Source organism: Penaeus japonicus, unplaced genomic scaffold, assembly GCF_977035675.1.
Source record: "Penaeus japonicus unplaced genomic scaffold, GWHDUDI00000001_assembly GWHDUDI00000003, whole genome shotgun sequence".
NCBI lineage: Eukaryota > Metazoa > Arthropoda > Malacostraca > Decapoda > Penaeidae > Penaeus > Penaeus japonicus.
This window is the reverse complement of record NW_028234405.1, coordinates 42,396,736-42,406,539: the sequence shown is the minus strand read 5'-3', so window position 1 is coordinate 42,406,539 and position 9,804 is coordinate 42,396,736. Positions and strand designations below refer to the sequence as shown.

General features: G+C 38.4%; 1 protein-coding gene across 1 annotated transcript in view; it reads left to right on the top strand.

Annotated features, from left to right (window-relative positions):
* The first annotated feature begins 477 nt into the window (after positions 1-477).
* The window catches only part of LOC122244803 (uncharacterized), a 13,294-nt gene continuing 3,967 nt past the window's right edge, over positions 478-9,804 (top strand). The window contains exon 1 of the mRNA XM_086534911.1: positions 478-875. The gene's annotated coding sequence lies outside the window, so the exon portion shown is untranslated. The remainder of the gene's footprint in view (positions 876-9,804) is intronic.

Below are 9,804 nucleotides of genomic sequence, written 5' to 3'. Positions count from 1 at the left end.
CAGTGGGTGCGTTCCCCCAAGACGCTGAGCAGCAGAGTAGCACTATCCACAAGAGCGTTAGGCCCAAAACAAACATGCCTGTTAAACGAGACCTGGTAAGTAAAAAAAAAAAAAATCATCAGTTTAGTCAATTTAGTAGAAGAAACAATGTCATTGACGCTTATAGGGAGTTATATAACTATATAACAGTATTTCAATTGGCCTACGTTACTACAAGATATCCAAAATTATGTATTTTGTACAATAGAAACATAAACAGTGTAAATAAAACAATATATTTATGTAAAATTTATGGTTCTGCAGGTCTTCACCCCACTGGATGAAGCATCACCCTGAGATGCTGAGCAGCAGTGTGGTTTTGTCTTTAAGTACTCTACGGCCTTATCTGATGACCTTCTGGTAAGTACCAAAACTTTTTTTTTTTTATGGAATACAGTGAGATTGGTGAAAAAAAAAAGTCATCCCTGTGTAGTTTTTGTATTATTTATTTATTTACTATGTCTGCATTTTCGAGGAAGCTTGCCAGACCACAAGGAGACCCAGAATGCCCTCCTTTATTTAATAATGTTTTATTGAATAACTAAAAAAATTTATCTGCATACCCCTTTCATAATTTTTTATATATTTCTTTTTTTATGTTTAAGCATCATCAATCACAAATGTTTCATAATAATTACATTCCCTTTGTTTCCTCTGTTTTATTTTAGTTGATTGGTTATACAATATCCTTTTTTATTGCAGGATTTGCAGGATGTGAGCCCCTACCTGGCCCTAGTAGCAGCCAGAGTGAAAGGGAAGAAATTGGAGGAGAAGGAGATGAGGATGAAGATGATGAAGACCATTACTTCTCCATTAGAGATAAGGCTGACACATACGTAAGTGCCAAATGCTATTTATTAGAGATCTTAGTCCATTTATCATATAACTTGTAAAAATCTTATTATAACAGTAATGACATCAAGAAACTATGTCTAAAAGATCTACATCATGTTGGGGCCCCTATGAATATATAAGGTTTCATAAATCAGATTAAATGCCTAGGACTCCCAGACGAACATTGTAAGAATATTGCACTCACTGGAAGGAATTACCCCCAGTAGAGGATAACTGCCAGAGAGTTGCTACAGATTTGATAGACTTGCATGGAAGTAGAGCTGGTTATAGGTGTTGCTTAACGGTTATGGATCATTTCTCCAGATTTATAAGGATTTATCCTTTGAGGAGTAAAAGTACTAAAGCTGTTGCTACAGCTTTCAAAGTGGACATCTGCCGTTTTGGGAAACCTCATTTACTAATAATAGATAATGGAGGTGAATTTATGTATACTAAAAACATAAACAGTGTAAACAAATCAAGCATATTTACGAGAAATTTACGAGTTCTGAGTTCAAACAGTTCTATAAAAGAGCAGGTATTAAGCAAGGATTTACTATACCGTACCATCCTAGAGGAAATTCAGTAATAGAAAGAGCTCACTAAACATTAAGAACTGTACTAGCAATCCTAAGCCAAGAACATCCTAACACGTGGCCAGAACACATCCATGAAACAGAGAAGGTTCTGAATGAAGCTGTGCACACCTCATTAGGAACATCGCCGTTCTTCGCATTTTACAGAAGATGTGCAATTCGGGAAGTCGGGCAGTTGATATTGCCCCTAGATGAGGATTTAGAAGACAGAGACAAACTCGATGTAAAAGGTCTATTAAAGGAAGTTATGAAAAGAAACAAAGCAATATATTGAGAGAGCAAACAGGGGTAGGAAAAATACTGTTCTAAAAGCTGTGTAGTGCCCTCTTTCCCGGGAACGGGTATTTCTCTTTTATATCCCAAAATATCTAGGATGACAGTATGGGCATTAATTAATTGGGTAATTTAAATCAGGATAATCTCCTTTAACATAAAAATAACTTGGTAACGTGACGTGTTAAGGTTATCCGTTTACACCTGCAGTTTTAATTACTGTGAAGAGGAATTATAATGAAACTAGGCCAATCATGCCTTAACTGTATATTAAATCACATAATAACTCGACACATACAAAAAAAAATAACTTCTTATACATATCTTTCATAGCAATCACTCTGACACTCTCTGAAGATTTCTGTCTTCATTCTTCTTTCTTCTTCGTTGAGAGTCGGTCGTGATGTGTTAGTCTTGAGCAATCATGACCTGAGCATCTGATCTGGAGTTCCAGCCTTAAACTCAGTCTTTGGACTCAGTCTCCAAACTCAGCCTTAGGACTCAGTCTTCGACTCAGTCTTTGAACTCCGCCTTTGAACTCCGCCTTTGAACCCGCTCCTGAGAATTAACTTAACTTTAGGAACGCATACAGAGATTAATCAACAATCTCACTAACATCTGTGAGACATAACATCGAAAGTTTTTCATTAAATTTACCATGGTCACAGGTTCAAAGATTGATAATAATCTATCACTATAAGTTTACAAAAGTTTTACATACCAAGTTAAATCTAAGTTTCACTGTTGATATAAAACTTTTACAATAAATCTATTACTTATAATTAATACCAGTAACATTATGATACGTAATTTTAAGTACAATTTTATCAATGTTTTATTATAATAATTTGTGGTTTCCCATTAATGGTATAACAGATATGAGTGCACTTACTTATAGCGGGTTTAATTTGGTAAACGTGTCATGGGGGGGGGGGGACGTCACCCTTATGGCGATGAAAATGGCGCCTGGGGCAAGAGGCGAGGCAGGTGGTGTCTGAGGCAAGATTTACCAGTATAAGTCTCCCTACTATCCTTTCCTTATGTCAATTATTATCATTATCCCTCTCTATATTAATTGAATTATTGACCCCGTTGAAATACCCTTACACTGTCATTAAATAAATTAAACTACTCTCACCTCAGATAGGATAGATAGAATCTCCTGCTCGTGTTCCCCTCGGCTCGCCTAATGTCACCTCGCTCTGGGCGTAACCAGGTCTTTGTGCGGTCGCCCCTCACTTGACCACAAAGGTCCCTTTGCGTGACGTCATTCATGACACGTCACCATTTTTACACAGAACGTTGGTTCTATTCTCTAATTTTCGTAATGTTATCAATACCCTAAAATATCTTATCCAGCACCATGCAATTGGTGCTATCCCATTTCATTAGTTAACCATCGACTTTCAAATATACCGCTACTGGTACTCATGTTATACCGAAATGGGTAACCTCAGTAGATTACAATTTTCCGTTTTTCTTATAATAATCCTTATTCTACACTACTACATAACCTTGGTACATTTTACATGAGGTTATATAAACTAAGTGATACTTAAATAGCAATCATATGGCTACTCCTGATTACATTATGCAGGAGAAAGTCTTACAGGAAGTAAATGATACATAGAGTTACTTACATACATTGACAATATCCTCGGTCATACATAGCGAAAAACACATCAATTTCAATTTCTTAGACGGATTTCGGTCATTAATCCTTTCCATAACATCCCGGTCACTACACGCTCCTCGGGTTTGGGTAGACCGAAATTCGTCTACATAACAACTGTTGTCCTTCTAACCAAACATGATTACACTCTCCTCAGCTGATTTTTCTACCATAGTGACATTAAACAACCATTTCCAACACTCCTATCCTTCCTCTTCGGAATCAAACACATTCTCCGTATCGAGAAGGTCGGAAAATAGTAAAGACTGCATGCTGCCTCTTATAAACTTTGTACTGTACTGTCGGACACATACTGGGGGACTCCACGTAAGTTAGTCCAGAGAGTTTCACTTATGTAAGATGACAGGCCCTAACAGATGTGAGGGGTCGTGTCAACTTCCCCGCGCCCTATATAGAATCCAGGATACAGATTTAGGGAATAATGACCAAACATTCATTCTGATAATTTGGGAATGTTACACAATACCCTGGCTCGGAATGCTCTGAACAGATCCTCCCGGTATCAAGTATCCTGGGTGGAGACCTTCAGGTAGACACTTCCCTTACAACTCCTTATCCTATGTCCCTAATAATTTGATTGTACTTTGCCGAAATCCCTAAATCTCAAGAAAAAAAATACCAGTCCTCTTGTACATAGTGAAAGACACACCCGTAAGCTTAGGGAGCGCTCGATTTGACATAACTTAGCTTCTACGCCACCCATTCATTAGAGACTACAGTCCTCTCCCTCCATACGGGACTTCTACCCTCTCATGGTACCTCGTGGGAGGCTCAAAAGCACCTCTCCCTCCATGTGGGACTTCTACCCTTCCATGGTACCTCGTGGGAGGCTCAAATATGTCACTCAATCATCTCGGTATCATATCAGCATTACACAGGGCAACCAAACATAGTAGATTGTTTTAACAAGTACGGTAATAATACTCAAACAAATAATAATATCTTCTATGTAAAGCCTTGGATTATAGCCAAACAAATGATCATACAACCTAACTTACAAATAAAGACAAAGTATCCTATGTCAATACAAAATCTTGAAACCTTTTCGGAGTGATTCGTACTCTAACGTCAGTTAGCATCTCTCTTTCCTCTTCAGCTGTAAGGTATTTTTCCTCGATTTTATCTAAAATATCGTCTCTTTCAAAGTAAGATCTTAGCTTTTCAGAGGATCGATCAATAACAGTACCATCAAAGACATTTTCCAGTTTATAAGCTCTTCCTCCATCCACAATGTTAATTATTTTATAGGGTCCTTTCCATTTTCGGTTAAGTTTAATGGCAGTACCAGGAATTGGTTCTTCTATGTACACCCATGCCAAATCACCAACTTTTAGAACAGTATTTGTCCTACCCTTGTTTGCTCTGTCAATATATTGCCTTGTGTTTCTTTTCATAGTTTCCTTTAATAGACCTTTTACATCAAGTTTGTCACTGTCTTCTAAGTCTTCATCTGGGGGTAATATCAACTGCCCGACTTCCCGAATCGGATGTCTCCCGTAAAATGTAAAGAACGGCGACGTTCCTAATGAGGTGTGCACGGCTTCGTTTAAAACCTTCTCAGTTTCATGGATGTGTTCTGGCCACGTGTTAGGATGTTCTTGGCTTAGGATTGCTAGTACAGTTTTTAATGTTCGGTGAGCTCTTTCTATTACCGAATTTCCTCTAGGATGGTACGGTATAGTAAATCCTTGCTTAATCCCTGCTCTTTGACAGAACTCTTTAAACTCAGAACTTGTAAATTCACCTCCATTATCCATTATTAGTAGATGAGGCTTGCCGAAACGGCAGATGTCCAATTTGAAAGCTGTAGCAACAGTTTTAGTGCTTTTATTCCTCAAAGGATAAATCCTTATAAATCTGGAGAAGTGATCCATAACCGTTAAGCAGTACCTATAACCAGCTCTACTTCCATGTAAGTCTATTAAATCTATTGCAACTCTCTGGCAATTATCCTCTACCGGGGGTAATTCCTTCCAATGATGAACTATTGCCCCCTGACCTTTAAATTGTTGACACAGCTTACAACTCTAACATAATTTCGGATATCGCGTAGTAACGTAGGCCAATAGAAATACTGTTTTGCCTTTGAAATAGTCTTGCGTTCACCCAAATGACTGTCATTATGGGCGATAGCACAAGCTATTGACACGAGAGTTTTGGGAACAACCAAGCTTGATCTTACCTTACCTAATTCTTCTCTTTTAAGGTAGAGTATTTCGTCATCCATCTCGAAATGATAAAATGGCCTATTTCCCGGTGTTTTCTTAGGTAGACTGCCGCCTTCTAGGAAAGTTATTAAGCCCATCCAGGTCTTATCCCCTCTCTGAGCCTCCTTTATCTTGTCTTTAGTTAGCCCTAGGAATTGTGTATCATTTCTATACTGGGAAGCAGTTCGTGTATTATCCTTAATTACTCCTACCGGCCTGCTGAGTGTATCGGGCACTGTATTTTTGGCACCTTTCTTATATTTGATTTGGTATACATAGTCTCTCATTTCCAAAATATATCTAGACATTCTAGGGCAGCTGGTTCTTTTCTTAAAAATCGTAGTCAAAGGCTGGTGGTCTGTAATTATGGTAAAGGGTTTACACTATTAATAATGATTGAAGAATCTACAGGAATTGATAATTGCTAACGCTTCTTTGTCAGTTACAGTATATGTCTTTTCTGTGCCATTTAATTTTTTTGAATAATAGCCAATGGGTTTCAAACTTTTATCCTCCTCAACCTGCATTAATGCTCCAGCAATATGGGTGTCACTTGCATCTGTATGTAACTCAAATTTCTTAGTCTGATCTGCCCTTACCAAAACAGGTGCACTTACCAACTTTTTCTTTAAGAGGAGGAACGCCTTTTCACACTCAGATGACCAATGGAACTTAGTATCTTTTCTGGTTAAATTAGTTAAAGGGCTAGCGATTAAAGCAAATTCTGGGATGTGCTTCCTATAAAAATTGCACATCCCAATAAAACTTCTAACCTGCTTGACATTCTTAGGGGATGGCATCTTATTTACTGCCTCCACATTTTTCTTGTCGGGTCTTACTCCCTTTTCCGACACAATGTGGCCAAGGAATTTAATTTCCTTCTTACCAAAGTCGCATTTACTCAAATTTAACTTCATCCCAAGTTCCTCCAATCATCTGAATGTTTCTCTTAACCTGTCCACGAGTTGTCGGAAAGAGTCAGCCCATATTACCACATCATCTAAATAATTTTTACACCAACCCTTCTTGAATAAAGGACCTAACACTTCTTGCATCGCACGACTAAATACCGCGGGACTGATAGATAAGCCAAATGGCAACCTTTTAAAGCGGTATAAATTGAGTCCATCAGAGAAGGTAGTTAGGTCTCTGGATGGCTCATCTAACATAACTTGGAAATATGCATCCTTCATATCTAGAGTGCAGTAGAATTTCTTTCCAGCACTTTCTTCAACTAGCTCATCTAGACGGGGTAAGGGATGTATATCAAGTTTTACTTTCTTGTTAAGCCCTCTATAATCAATACACATTCTTTTTGATCCATCAGGTTTACTTACTAAAACTATGGGAGATAAATAAGATGCCGTTGAGTCCTCAATAATCTCCCGATCTAACATGTTCTGGATCATTTCAGCAATAACCTTCTTTGCCTGTTCCGGGTGTCTGTACAAAGGCATTCTAACAGGTTCGTTGTCAACTGTTGAGATATGGGCTTCTGAAACTTTTAATCTACCTAACTCATTCTCATCAAGGATGAATAGCTGATTACTATCCAGGATGGCGTCCATGAGCTCCTTTCTCTGTTCGGTTGTTAAATGGCTCCATTCAAGCTTTTTAATTATGCTAGCTAGTCTGGTCCTCCTGTCTCCTGTAACTGTCGCTTTATCACTAAATGGCATTAAACTATTATCTATTTGGTTAAGGATTGCCGCTTGACCATGGGCTTCAGCGAGCGGTCCCTTACATACTATACAATTTAAAATGTGCACTTCCTTCGTAAGTCCTTGTCCTTCTGAGTGCATTAATCCTTTATGTGCCTGACACAGATGGGCTGGATTTTCCGTTGTAGGGTTCGTTTCTAAGATCTTCCTGACAACATTTGCCTTCGGACCTAATTCATTACCACAATAATCGGTGTAAATGATATTGGTTTCGTCAATAGGGTGGAATCTGGCTATCCGCTTCCCTGCATTGATTTTAAGTATTCTTTTCTTAAAATTGATCACTGGCATGTCAAATCCTCCGTTCTCGTCAACAACAAAACAACTGTTTGGCACATTAAACAGATTTAACGAAAGACTTGCAGATTTATCCTTTTCTATATGGATAATCTGACCGGCTTTAGACTGTTCATTGGTGATTCTAATAAAAGTGATCTTTCCTGGTGGACACAGGATTTTACTATTAACATGTAGCCAGTTTGATTTATGTTCTTTATTTTCGTCCTTTATAGTTGCTTTCCCTTCCCTGTTTAACTTAACTTTACTGATCGAAAAGCCTGCCTTATCACAAACCTGGTAATACTGTCCACCCCAATATAATTCCTGAGTGTGACCATTCCACACAAATTCGGACCTCCCGATTAAATCTGCACCCAACAAAATACTTGATGATAAGTAATGATCCGGCACCACAATTAGTTTATGTTTTACACATACCTTCCTGGATATCATCACCTGGACCATTACCTCTCCTATAATCTTAAGTGAGTGATTAGAAACAGAATGCAACAATATCTGACAGGGCTTGATTTGATCATTAATACCTAAGGTCTTCATTGCACTTGCTTTGACTAGGGTGGCAGATGAACCTGTATCAACAAAAGCGGAAAGTTGCTTATCATTTACATTAATCATTATTACTGGGGTTTTGATCCTTTGTCTGATACTGCAGACCTTACTTCCACTAGCTTGTTCTTTTACTGACACTACCTTCCCTTCATCCTTTGTGTTTATATTATCCTTTACTCTCCGTCTCCTTTGACGAGTCTTATAAACTGGATATGTTTCTCAGATATCTTCATTACTATTGTTCCTATCCCTCCTGACAAAGTCCTTTCTCCCAGGACATCCAGCATGTCCTTTCCTTCGTTTTGGTGCCAAACAATCAAAACAACTGCCGGCCTCTGGTTTACGTGGACAGTTTATTCTTAGATGCTTGCTTCCGTCCTGACACCAACCGCAAACCCACACTCTAGTCCATTTCGGATTTCCCTTTGCTCTTTCTTCCACTTTATTTACTCTCGACCTCCAAAATACTCTCTCTTTCTCGAGTTCTCTCAGGAAATCATCACCCATGCCCCTCCTAGCACATACTTTTACTGCGGCCTTAATCTCAGCGGGAAGATTTTCCATCATAATTTCGTGCAAGATATCTTCCTCGTTTGGTGCTGGGGTGTTTGGGAAAAAGCTCCGAATGGTCCTAAACTTCACAATGAACTGATTGACAAAAGCCCGAGGGTCATCATCCAAGTGATATGATAAGTTATATAACTCCGTATAAGCGTCTATAGCATTGTATCTTCTACTAAACTGACTACTTAGAATGTTCTCCATGTCATCAATTGTTCCGCCATTAGGGAATTTCTGCATTTCGCCTACAATGAACAACCTCAGCTCCTTGTCCATGCGAGTGAGTGCAATATTCTTACAGTGTTCGTCTGGGAATCCTAGACGTTTAATCTGATCTACGAAACCTTTTATATTCATATGGGCCCCAACATGATGTAAATCTTTTAGACATAGTTTCTCAATGTCATTACTATTATAATATGGGTTTACAGGGGTCGGGGTACTTGTTACTGGACCTGTTAGGTTAAGATTAGGTTTTGTTGCAACCTCAGAAGTTAAGTCCTTCAGAGCCCTCTCTAATTCTGTTCTTTTTTCCGTCTCCTCATCTAACCTTCGTAATATAAGGGCAATTTCATTGTGAACTGTCTCCTCATCTAACCTTCGTAATATAAGTGCAATTTCATTGTGAATTGTTCCTATCTCCATATGAACTTCCTGAATTGTAGGATTGCCTTGCGGCTCTCCAAGATTTACGGTAACTTCATCATCAGACATTTTAGATAGCTTCTATAATTCTATCAACTAAAATGTTTTTCCTTTCACAGTAAATCAAACTGCAGTTTAAAATTCCACCGCATGAGCCACCAGTGTAGTGCCCTCTTTCCCGGGAACGGGTATTTCTCTTTTATATCCCAAAATATCTAGGATGACAGTATGGGCATTAATTAATTGGGTAATTTAAATCAGGATAATCTCCTTTAACATAAAAATAACTTGGTAACGTGACGTGTTAAGGTTATCCGTTTACACCTGCAGTTTTAATTACTGTGAAGAGGAATTATAATGAAACTAGGCCAATCATGCCTTAACTG